The sequence below is a fragment of the Lissotriton vulgaris genome, chromosome 2_1 (assembly GCF_964263255.1).
Source record: "Lissotriton vulgaris chromosome 2_1, aLisVul1.2, whole genome shotgun sequence".
Classification (NCBI taxonomy): Eukaryota; Metazoa; Chordata; class Amphibia; order Caudata; family Salamandridae; genus Lissotriton; species Lissotriton vulgaris.
The window spans coordinates 87,342,258-87,355,360 of record NC_141687.1 but is presented as its reverse complement, the minus strand read 5'-3'; the positions used below and the strand labels follow the sequence as shown (position 1 = coordinate 87,355,360).

At 47.4% G+C, this 13,103-nt stretch overlaps 1 protein-coding gene across 1 annotated transcript in view; it reads right to left on the bottom strand.

Annotated features, from left to right (window-relative positions):
• The window catches only part of LOC147729618 (uncharacterized), a 124,127-nt gene that overhangs the window by 82,698 nt on the left and 28,326 nt on the right, over positions 1-13,103 (bottom strand). The window lies entirely within an intron of this gene.

Genomic DNA, 13,103 nt, shown 5'->3' with positions numbered 1-13,103 from the left:
AGCAATATCCCAAGTAAGCACCCCCTCCTGCTTCATCCATTGGGACCTCTGGTTTGCTTGATGGACAGTCTGATCATTCACCCAGTATTCTTGATTGTGCCCCTTTAGAGTAGTTTCCCACATCTGGAAATGTAAAACATCCTTTTTTTCCAAGGACTTTATGAATTTTGTCAAAATCCTGGTCAGTTTTCCCAACAAGACAAAATTCAAAACATCATGAGTCACTGGTTGAAAAAAATTATGTTCTATACGGACCAGCAGCCCTAGAATATATAAAGATGTTTACGCATACTTTTCTTTTTATTTGCTACTTCTCTGCATAGCCATGAGATGTAAAGATGATTTCATCCTTGTATGTCTGTTTTCATTTCTTGTAAGAGAGTGGATATAGCAACACATAGCAACCACTGTCACTTGCACCTTTCATAGCTGCCAAGTGGTTATGGGTGACTTTTCCTTGCTTCAGTGTACTTTTATTGATCAATGATCAAATGAGTGACCCTTGGAGTGGCACTTCCTCTTGAGTAAAACCAAGGGATGAAGTGCATTGGAAAAGAGAAACATAAGAACTTTTTCCTTTTGAAAGATGAGAAACTCTAAAAAGTTCTTGCTGCAAAACACCTAAAACTAACTGCCACCCCTAGCAGAATCTCAATAGCTGGCTGTTTGTGCTTCCAGTAGAAATATGTGCAACCGCAAACAAATGATGGACGGAATGCTGACAATGTAAACATTCTCCCCAGTAAAAAGATCTGGGTTAAATCCATTGTTCTTTTGCCCACTAAGGCCACGCCAGTTTGGGCCCAGCCAACAGCCATATGCAAATCAGTCTTGACCCTGTGCCCCATGGGAACAGTCCAGACTGAACTGCCAGGCCAGGTCCTCCCTGGACCAGGAACAAGCATCCTGGGACCCGTTTCAGGGTATGTCACCCTTCTTCAGCCATGCTAGCTTGAATCCAGTGGCACAGAGAGCAAGGAACCCACTTCTGGGTATACCCATCCCACTTAGGGCAAAAAGTGTTACAGCAAACAAATGATGGACGGAATGCTGACAATGCAAACATTCTCCCTCAGTCAAAAGATCTGGGTTAAATCCATCGTTCTTTTGCCCACTTGGCCACCCTAGTTTGAACCCAGCCATATGCAAATCAGTCTTGACCCCTAAGCCTGTTTTTCCTCCTCGTGGCTGGGGAAGCGTGCCCCCTGGATTCCATCTGCAGCCTCACTCTCCCGGGGTTTATGCCTATGCGCCTACACTGACATCGCCGGTTTTTATGGTTTTGCAGGACGACGACACAGCGGCCCCTGGAGCCCCCAGCAAGCTCACATTGAAGACCCGTTTGAGATCGGTGTCCACCAACCTTCATCCCTCCTTAATCCTGTGACTACCATCCGGGGGCACAGTCAGCACAAGTCGAGGAACCTGAACCATGCGGCTTTGCGCTCAGTGAAGCGATACCCCCAAGGAAGAAGCCTACTCTCCTTTCACAGATTGAGAAGAGTTACAATAGAGTACCATAAAGCGCGTACTCTAGTATTACTACACGAAGTGTGTAAGTATCCGTTCAATGTGTGTTAGTCCTGACGAAAGCTCCACAGACCCTGTTGGGCCATAAGGAGCTGAAACATGTCGACAAATCTATGTTATAAATACTATTAGATCCAGTAACACGATCTTTTCACAGTACCAGTCTACTTTTAGCCAAGCAGAATTTCACCTCACATTAAAACACAAGGGTGACTTTCTCTTTTTTAATTCACCTCTAGTTTAGTTCACAACATTTTCTTCTTTTGGGGGGAAACCTCTTAATCTCTGGACACTGCATTCCTTAACCAGAGGTGCCTCTGGATGAGGCAGGCAAAAAGCACGTTATTGGAGCATCCAATGATAACTGCCACAACTCAAATGTGGGGCGGAAGAAACACATATACCGCTGAATACGAACAACATAGAGTTTTTTGAGGATGTTCCACCCATCTAACCAACGGTTATGATTTGTTACAAGTGTCCTTTTCCTTTCTTGATTAATTTCATACGCTCCCCCCCTTCCTAATCCTGCTCTGCGGAGTTAACCCCCTTTGTGGGGCTTATAATTGTTTTTTCTGCCTCCCAACATTTTGTGTTTCTTATCGGTACCCGTAACCAGGATCCTCCATCTTGACGACATCGACCACTGGACTGCTCCCTGTGTTGCTGGACTGCCTGTTTCCTCTTTTCGACCCCTCTCAACTCATTCAGTCACCGCAACACTAGATTTGGTGAATGCTGATCCCCTGCCGGTTTGTCTGACTTTCTTTCTGACTTTGGTTTTCAATGAAATACTTTCCCCCTCACGGGTCTGCCTGATTCGATCGTCTTTCCAATCTCTTTTTTACTTCTCCCCTCTACACCCCTTCAGACGTTTTGTCTTTGTTATGTTTTACTTTAGAACTCATGTTACTGTGTAACACTGTCTTTTCCTATTGGTATTTTAGGCTCCAGTAATGAATGTAATTTTGTAACTTGTGATTCCTCATGTAAAGCGCTCTGATACCTCCGGGTCTAGCCAGCGCCATATAGAACTCTTTAAATAATAAAAAAATAAATGAACACTGAACAGGTTGTGTTAGTGAGTAGTGAGATATATTCCCAAATCATTCCCAGCCTTAGTTCTTCTTTTAGGGGGAATAGTCTGTTGTACCTCTTCTACGTCACGGTCTACAAGTTGATAGATATGTATAAAGGTTTGTCTAGAGGCCAACACTTCGCTGTATCCCCCCAGAGATGGAAGTGGTTTCTATGGATTTCGGAGAGATAGCATCCCATCATCTACAAACAAAGAACTTTTAAGCTACGCCCTTCCAAAGGTAATCCCCTCAGTCATGGGGTCTGATCATGCCTGATTGCTACTGATGCAACAGATAAGTTGAAAAAGTGACATCGGGCCTCTGCCCAACTCCAAAGTATTGGAGAATAGTCCATTAACCATCAACCAAGCCTGTGGGCCAGTGAACTCATTACCATGTTTAAAAAGATTTTACCTACATGAAACTTTAACATCATTGCTCCAAATAAGGATCAGCGACCTTGTTGGATGCTTTTGCAGCCTCAAGTGCCACAAGGGCCTCTTTAGTCAAAGAGGTGCCTGTGTTTCGGAAAGTTTGCTTGATCTTCCTTCACTAGAAAAGGAAGGTGTGGCGGAAATGTTCATCTAACTCCTGGTTTCTAAGTTAATTAACATAATCCTTCTGCTTGAGGACTATTTCTCTGTATCGTTCTCTGACTTAGGTATGATGTTAGAAATGGGGGTCTCTAGTTGGCAGAGGTAGGTACCTTTGTCCAAATAGGGACCCTTGATTCTAGTCAGAGAAAGAGAGGACACACTCCTAAAATAAAGCATGTGTGAACACATACAGTAATACAGTGGAAACACTACAAATGGACACCACACCACACCAATTTAGAAAAATAGTAAATCTTTATCTAAACCAACAAGACCAAATACGAAAATAATTCAACATACAATACTCTTGAAAAATAGTACTTGTGCAAAATAACCTTTAAATTGCAAGAAAATCAAAAAAACACAGGTCCTCCGACTTGTTAGATCCACCTGGGGCTAACTACAATACTAAATACGACAGAGTCTAACAATTCCAGCCGACTGGGTCGATACGGGCCAGCTAAAGCGTCGACAGACTCGGACACAGTACCTTTCTTGTTGCGACTAACACGATGGTGCTAGTCGGTCGGGGCAAACGTCGCGGTTGCATTGTGAAGCGGAGCGTTGCGGCGGGTGGTGTCCTCACAATGATGTGCAGGCAGCTGCTCGTTGACGGAGTTGGTGAGACCAGTGCTTGTATTGAAGGTTGAGACGGTGCTAGCGGCAGTGCTGACAGGTCACAGTGCGCGACGAAGCTGGTCGATGTTCCGGTCGGGCATCGACAGAGTCGGTGAAGTCCTTGCAGCGTGTAGCGAAGAGTTGCGGAGTGCGGTGCCCTCAGGACGTGATGGAAGCCACGGCTCGTTGATGGAGTCAGTGAGACCAGGGTTGCGTTGCAAAGCAAGTTGTTGCTCTTGTCGGTGCTTTCAGGATATGGAATCCTGCGATGGACTCAGTGACAGAGTTGGTTACACTGTTCTTCTGCGGTGACAATCAGAGACGGTGCCCAAAGACATGGGGAGGTCTTTGCTGTTCCTGATACCTCTAGAACAGGGTCAAGCTCAGTTTCAAGCTCTTGGAGATCTTTTCTTCAAGCAGGGGGACAAAGCAAGCAGCAAAGACCTTTTCTCCTTTCTTTGGAAGCAAGTAGCCACTGCAGGACAACCCCAGACAGCAAACAGTACAGGGGCAGTTTGCCTCCTCAGCTTATCCGGCTCTTCGCCTTGGCAAAGGTTCCTCTTGATTTCCCAGAAGTGATCTTAAAGTCTAGGGTCTGGGCACCTATTTTTATACACCAAAAATATTTGTTCTCTGAAGGCAGAGAGTGTCTGTACCCAGCCAAAACCAGTTCTGTACTCACTGGTGCAGCTTCCTGGCAGGAGGTGGAGATAGCATGGTTGAAGGCAGGCCAGGCCCATCCAGGTGAAAAGGGATGTTCCGGCCGGGCAGTAACAGAGTCGGTGACTTCCTTGCAGCGTGTAGCGAAGAGTTGCGGAGTGCGGTGCCCTCAGGACGTGATGCAAGCAGCGGCTCGTTGACGGAGTCAGTGGGACCAGGGTTGCATTGCAAAGCTAGTCGTTGCTCTCGGCGGTGCTTTCAGGATATGGAATCCTGCGATGGACTCAGTGACAGAGTAGGTTACACTTTTCTTCTGCAGTGACAATCAGAGACAGTGCCCACAGATACCAGGAGGTCTCTGCTGTTCCTGAGACCTCTAGAACAGGGGCAAGCTCAGTTTCAAGCCCTTGGAGATCTTTTCTTCAAGCAGGGGGACACCACCTGGCAGCTCCCCATCTGGAGTCCCAAGTACACCACAAACCCAGCCCGATCTGGCACTTGCTTGCCTTGTTCATGAGGCAGCCCCTTTAACACTTCCCAGAGGTGGTGCAGATGTTCTTCCCAAGGGGCACTGAACACTGCAATGTAGTCCAGGTAGGTGGCACTGAAATTCTCCAGCCCAACCATCACCTGGTTGACCAACCTCTGCAAGGTGGCAGGAGCATTCTATATCCCTAAGGGCATCACCCGGAAGTGGTAGTGCCATCTGGTGTGGAGAATTCTGACCTCTCTCTTGACCCATCAGTTAAGGCGATCTGCCTGTACCCAGATGTTAAGTAAAACGTACTGAGGTACCGGGCAGCCCTCAGCTCTGGGGATGGGGTGCACGTCAGTCCTGGTGACTGAATTGAGCCCTTGGAAGTCCAGACAGAACCAGTGTTCTGGCCTGGGACCGGGTGCGGCAGCCTGTGGGACCAAGACCACTGGGCTGTCCCAAGGACTGTTTGAGGTCTCAATCACCTCTAGCGCTAACATCTTGGAGACCTCCTCCTTGCCCCACGCTCTGACCCTGTCAGTGACTCTGTAAATCTTATGTTTTACTGCAGGACTGTCCCCAGTGTCCACATCATGGACGCACTACTGAGTGACACTGGGGGTCAGGAAGAACAGATCAAAAAACTCTGTGACAGAATCGTTTACCCTTTTCTTCTGTGGCGACGATCAGAGATGGTGCCCACAGACACGGGTAGGTCTTTGCTATTCCGAGACTTCTAGAACAGGGGGCAAACTCAGTTTCAAGCCCTTGGACATCTTTTCTTAAAGCAGGGGGACAAAGCAAGCAGCAAAGTCCTTGTCTCCTTTCCTGCACAGGGGCAGTATTCCTCCTCAGCTTATCCAGCTCTTCTCTTTGGCAAAGGTTCCTTTCATTTCCCAAAAGTAATCTCAAATTCTAGGGTCTGGGCCCCTCTTTTTATACAACTAAATCATTTGTTCTCTGAAGTCAGAGAGTGTCTGTACCCAGCCAAAACCAGTTCTGTCCTCTCAGGTGCAGCTTCCTGGCAGGAGGTCAAGACAGCATTATTGAAGGCAGACCAGGCCCATTCAGCTGAAAATGAAATCTCCTCCCTCTACTCTAAATGCAGCCCAGGTCTATTCAGCCCAGCCCTGACTCATTAGATTTCTTGAGCCACTGTCCCTCTCCAGCCCCTGTCACTCAATAGCCAGACATGCAATACACAAACCTAGCAGAGGCATACTGCATGGTTGGGCAAGAAAACACTAACGTTTTAAAAGTGGTATTTTTGAACACAGAATGTGAAAATCACCCTCACTAAAAGATGTATTTTAACATTCTGAGTTCAGGCAAACTAAACTTTATTTTTCTATCTTGTTTGTAGGGCAGTTATGTTTATAAGATGTTATAAATAAACTCCCTATTCTGTCCTATGGGAACAGGTAGCTTTGCAATATAGAAATACGAAATTGGCAGTAATTCACTATCAGGACATGCCTCATACATCAGGGCATGGCCTACCTTTCAAATACAATGCACCCTGCCCACAAGGGTACCTTGGGCCTGCCATATAAGAAAAGGGAAGGTTAGGGACTGGCAAGTGTGTGCACTTGCCAAGTCGACATGGCAGTCCCAGACTGCACACAGGCTCTACAATGGCAAGCCAGAGTTACATTTTACAGGCTGCTTCTATGGGTGGCACAATCAGTGCTGCAGCCTACCAGCAGCAATTGATTTACAGGCCCTGGCACCCACAGTATACTAGGGTCTGACAAGTCAATTAAATCGGCCAATCATGGAATCACTAATCCATAACATCAATTTACAAATGGAAGCACTTGCACTTTGGCACTGAACAGCAGTGGCAAAGTGCCCAAAGCATCTAGACCAGCAAAACGAAGTCCAACACACAGCAAAATACAGGAGGCAAAGGCAAAAAATGCTGGGGAGACACACGCCATTGGTGCCAGGTCTCACATATGATTACGTTAAATAAGTCTTCTATCATTTTTGTAACTTTCTCACCCTAAGAGCAGAGTGTCTAAAGACTCTCAGGAAATGTGTAAATGTCTTGTAAAATTTGAACTATTACTTATAAAAAAAGGAATATGAACACCTCTCATGATTCTCTTAATGTGATTGAAGAAGCTCCATTTTTTATATTCTGTTCTCGTTAGCTGGAAAAAGCATCATTTTCAAAGGTCATATGCCTTTTTCTTATATATTGTATTTATTTCATACCTCAAACAATAATAGTCCAAATTGTAACTCAAATGATAGATATCAAAGCATTTCTTTAAGAAAAAACATGAAGGGCATAAAGACCCATATGGATTGACAACTTCAAAACATCAAACCAATCCAATCCAAAAATGCTTTATTCAACAGTTTTGTCATAAAAGCCAGTGACAGATAAAACAACAGTGAATTTTCACACATTAAAACAGATTAAAATGCATTAGTTCATAAAATTGCATACACAACACATGATCCAGTTAAGAGCATTACAAACGTTTTCAGAAGGAGCGTGACACAACAGTTAATTAAGAGTCTTAATAAATAGAAAGCTAAACATCAAACCATGAGTTGAATTTCAGTAACTATTATTCATCTAACTTTAAAAGCATTATTTATCAGCTGATAATTAAAATTATAGTGGTATTAATTGCCTCTAAAATTCTTGGCATCCGAAACTCTATTTCAAATTCCATCTTTCAAAATACTGCAAACTATGAAGGAAAATTTGATTGAGCAATTCCTTTTTACACTTCAAATCATTACTTGCATTTCAAAGAACTTCAAAAAACATCATTCTTCAAAAAATTTATAAATGACAGTGTCCACTTCACATTAATTAGTAGCCATCACATGCTCCTCAACTAAATTGCTTTCTCAAAGCTTGCAACTCTGTACCACGAGATTTCCAAGTTCGTCAGTTAAATTATGTCTTAGAATGTTTCTAATGCACATTAGAAAATTCTTACGGCGGTGGATATTTTTTATCATTTGCTTGAAGCTAAAGGTACTTTTTACAGATATAAAAGTGGTATCAAGGGGAAGTTGGCCTAACGGCAGTTAGCCGAACTGGGTTCGAGTCTCGGCAACGACGCTGAACATCCTGTAATTCTGGGCAAATCACTTAATCTCCTGGTGCCTAACAAAACAAGCATTGGCATAGCCAATAGGTCTCACCTTTGGGACCTTAAAAGTATTTAGTTATGCAGCAGGTCACAAAGGCGAGACCTATTGGCTATGCCAATGCCTGGAAGGTAGAAAGTTAGGCTGGTTAGAAAGGTAAGGAGGGGTAGAGGCAGGCATGGTGGTGAGGGGAGAAACGGATGCATGCTAGGAGAGTGCTGCAAGGGAGGGAGGCGAAATGGGAAGAAGCACTGAAAGGTGAGTCGGGTAAAGATGGTAGTGAGGCAAACAGAAGGGTAGCGAGGGGTGAAGGGTATAGAAAGAAGTGAGGTGTAGAAGAAAAAGATTCAGGTGCAAAGACAGGTAAATCAAAGATGGAGAGGGGAGAATAACGCAGTCGTAGAACGAGAGAGGGCCAGATAGAGAGAGGGAGAGGTGTGTCAGAGACAGGTATAGACAGCTGAGGAAAAGGGAATAATAAAGACTGAGTTAGACAGGTGAGGTAGAGGAGTGCGTTGATATAAAGGAAGTGCAGAGATGTGACAGAGAGATGTTAATGAAGAGGAAAAGAAGTAGAGGTATTGAGAAAGGAGTAAGGCACTAAAAGAAATAAGGGGGTGAACAGAGGTAGAACGAGTGGAAGGGGAGAGAACACATAGAAGATGAATGGCGGGGTAAAGTGAGCGATCAGGCAGTGAGTGTGAGGAGTGTGATACAGAGGGATATGTGGCAGTTAGCGGAAGGTGTGGGGTACAGAGGGATATGTTGTGGCAGTGAGCGCGAGATGTGGGGTACAGAGGGATATGTTGTTGCAGTGAGCGCGAGGTGTGGGGTACAGAGGGATATGTTGTGGCAGTGAGCACGAGGTGTGGGGTACAGAGGGATATGTTGTGGCAGTGAGTGCCAGGTGTGGGGTACAGAGGGATATGTTGTGGCAGTGAGCGCCAGGTGTGGGGTACAGAGGGATATAAGGCAGTGAGCGAGATGTGTGGGGTAAGCATGCAAGCACACCACAGGAAGCAGTGACAAGCAAAGGTGAGTGCAAGAGCACAGCTAGGAAGAGACATGCAAGACTGCAAGTAAGCAGCGGACAGGCACAAGTAATAAGGCTGTGCCACCAAGGAAGAGAGGGCAGAAGAGGAAGTCAAAGCTATACCTGGCAACGAATAAAAAGCAAGCCAATGTGCGGCAATAAAGACGGATTGTAAGGGATGGGCAGGCGCTAGGCCCGCTGCAAGATCACCAGGTCTTTCACAGCCAAGCGAGATCTAATATGCAGCTTGCTGACAGCCATTATGCTGTTCCAGAAATAGCATCGCATACCGTTACACCCTTCCTGCAAGTATTAGTCTATATAGGGAAACAAACGTGCCACAAATCTTGATAAAAAGCACGAGCCAGCAGCAGCCTGCAAGCGATTTCTTTTCAAATGAGCGAGGTGGGAACAGAAGATACGGGGACAGGTACATGGGTCAGCAGGAGACACCCAAAAAATGAACACGAAAGCAACATTTAGTAAAGGCATGTGGCAGTTGTTGGGGTATGCAAAGGGATAGAGAGGGGTACAGGTACATGAGTCAACAGCTCGAAACCCAAGCAGTGGAAGCGGATATGCCAGTTTTTCTTCTTCTTTATCTTACTCGTGGTTTGTTTTATTATGAAAGTGTTGCATACGGTTTCTTATTACCACCCATCCCGAACTGCCCTCTGTACTTCAAAGTGCAGATGCTGCCTAAAATCAAATGTCTGGTTCTAAATACATTCTGTGGCACTGTAGTGTCCTGGGGCGCCGGGTAGCGGTCCAGTCTACCCGCGCCGACCGGGACACATCAGCGCTGACGCATGACGTCACGCGCATAGCATATAAATAAAGGAGGCATGGCCGACAATACTAGTCGGGACCACGTGGAGTCCAAGTGAAGTGTCCCGTGTATTCTTTAGGCGGCGGCGCCGCGTTAATCAGCGCAAGCACAATTAGGCCCATTACACTGGCGACGAGGGTCACAAAGAGCCCATGCTGTGCATTTAAGGTCTCCCTCGCATCCTGACACACCCCAGTGTCCCGGCCCTCATTAGGCCCACGCTGACAACAAGGGCAAGGCCTCTGCATGGGGAGTGCCCCCAGACCCACAAGGCCGGACAGAGGTGCCTCCCCGGGGCCCCAGCGGATGCCTTTAAAAGAGGAAGAAGGGTGGATAGGAGCTCCCTGCCACGCCGAGAAGTAAATCCACGTACCAATGTCCGAGAACCTGCATCACCAACAGGTCAGAACGGCCGGACCGGCGTCCTGTAGGAAGGAGGGTGAGCTGGCCCACGCCCAGGCACCACGTGACTCGGCAGCTGAGCACAGGTCTGTGCAGCTAGCTAGGCGAATAGGGAGGAATATGGGAAGAAAGCCAACTAGAAGGGAATCCCCCAACGTCATTCTGGGCGCTCCAAAGAACTGTCACAGGCCAGAGCCTCTCACATGGAAGCAGCCCTTCACCGGCACATCAAGACGGAGCAGGTCAACGTGGCAGAAAAGGCGAACCTCGTAAGGCCAAAAGCGCGCCAATACGCGGGCAGGAAACAGCCGGACAAGCGAAAAGAGTGTGGATACTTCTGTGGCCAACCCCACCGCATGCAATACTGCCCAGCGAAAGGAAAAAAGTGCAGCGCATGTGGGTGGACAAACCATTTCGCAGCGGTATGCAGATCAACGAAGACCAAGAGGGAAGCAGCACATGCGGTGGTGGAAGACCGAAGCAGCGAAGATATGGATGACGACACGGGTGACTACCCGGTTCATTACGTGTTCGCAATCGACCAGCCACAAAGAAAGAAGCGAGGTCTCCCGAAGTGCCGCATCAAGATCCATCAGCAAGAAGTTAGGGCCACTATCGACACAGGAGCATCCATTGAACTGATGGCTGCCAATGTGTACAACCAGCTAAGTGCCAGGCCTCCCCTACGTGAAGCCCGAATCAGAGTATTCGCATACGGACAGAAAACACCCATCCCCCTAATAGGGTGTTTCAAGACAGAGCTACAACACCAAGATCTGAAAGTACCCACCACAGTATATGTCACCAAGGAGGGCAGTGGCATGCTAATCAGTGGGCAATCAGCGGAGGAGTTGAGCCTAGAAACATTTGCAATGGCTGTGCTAGAAGAAAAAGTGGACTCAATAATGGAAGAGTTCGGGGAAGTCTTTAAAGGCATCGGATGCCTGAAAGAGAAAGAAGTCTCACTCCACATCGACCCATCAGTTCAACCTGTGGCACTGAGACACAGGTGCATCGCATTCCACCTGCGGAAGAAAGTCGAAGAAGAACTGGAGGCGTTGGAAAAACAAGGCATCATCGAAAAGGGCAGTGGGCCCACCCCGTGGGTGTCTCCGATCCTGATAGCTCGCAAGCCAAAGCAGCCAGGGCAAGTTCGCATTTGTGTGGATATGCGCCTCCCGAACGCAGCGGTGAAGAGGGAACGACATCTAACTCCCACCATAGACGACATCCTGGGAGAGTTGAACGGCGCGCAATGGTTCTCGAAGATGGACCTCTGCTCCGGTTATCATCAACTACCGCTCCACCCGGACTCCCGCTACATAACCACCTTCTCCACGCACGTAGGCCTAAGGCGATACCGGCGCCTAAAATTCGGAATCTCAAGTGCCGCAGAGGTATTTCAAAACACCATTCGAGAGGTGCTTAGTGGACTACCAGGAGTCCTAAATGTGAGTGATGACCTGTTAATCTATGCATCATCAGTAGAAGAACACCACCAGAGACTGAGGGGAGTCCTTCAGAGAATCAAGGACTCAGGTCTGACCCTACACCGCGAGAAGTGTCAGTTTTTGCAAAACAAGACCAGCTTTTTTGGATACACCTTTCCAGATCAAGGAATTGCACCAGACCCTGACAAAGTGAAGGACGTTCAAGAAGCCCCAGCCTCATCTAACATCTCAGAGTTGAGAAGCTTCCTGGGCATGGTAAACTTCTGCGGACGTTTCGTACCTGAATTATCTAACATCACAAAACCCCTCAGAGAACTGACGAAGTCCACCACCACGTGGCAATGGGGCCAGGAGCAGGAACAGGCGTTCAAAACCACGAAAGCCGCCCTGTCAGCAGACACAACACTGTCCTATTTTGACCCCACCAAGTCCACCAACGTCGCTGTGGATGCTAGCCCCTACGGACTTGGGGCAGTGCTAACCCAACTTCAAAGCAATGGTGAATGGGCACCCATCGCCTACACCAGCCGCTCCCTAATGGACACAGAGCAGAGATACTCTCAAATAGAACGGGGGCGATCGCAATCCACTGCGCCTGCCGGCATTTCCATGTATACGTGTATGGCCATTCCTTCATGGTATCTACAGATCACAAGCCTCTCATACCCCTATTCCAAGGATCAGTGTCGAAACCACCACCGAGGATTGAGAAATGGATACTTCAACTGCAAGGGTATGACTATAGGGTGGAGTACAAGCCCGGATCAACGAATCCTGCAGACTACCTTTCAAGGCACCCCGAGCGGCAACTAAGGCAGAGAGAGGGAAGAGGTGGAGGATGCAGAGGAATATGTTCGAATGGTGTTCAAGACGCCTACCCATGAGTCTGAAGATGATCGTGGAAGTCACACAGAATGACAAGTGTCTCCAGCTAGTGGCCGACGCTGTCCGATCCAACAACTGGTGCCCCATTCAAGCCACCTTAAGCAAAAGGACACAACAAGCCCGATCAACACTTGAGTGCATCATGAGGGTGAAAGATGAGCTGTCCGTCGGCAGCCAAGGGGGCCTACTACGAGGACCAAGACTAGTCATGCCCAGCTGCCTAACACAACAGGCAGTGGTAGTGGCACATAGAGGACACCAAGGCCTGGTGAAGACCAAGAGCCGGCTAAGAGCCAAGGTGTGGTTTCCGGGAATGGACACAATAGTAGAGCAGGCAGTCAGAACGTGCTCCTGGTGCCAAGTAGTGGGCCAACGAGATAGGCCTCACCCAGTCATTACGGAAGACAACCCCTAGAGGCCATGGGGGT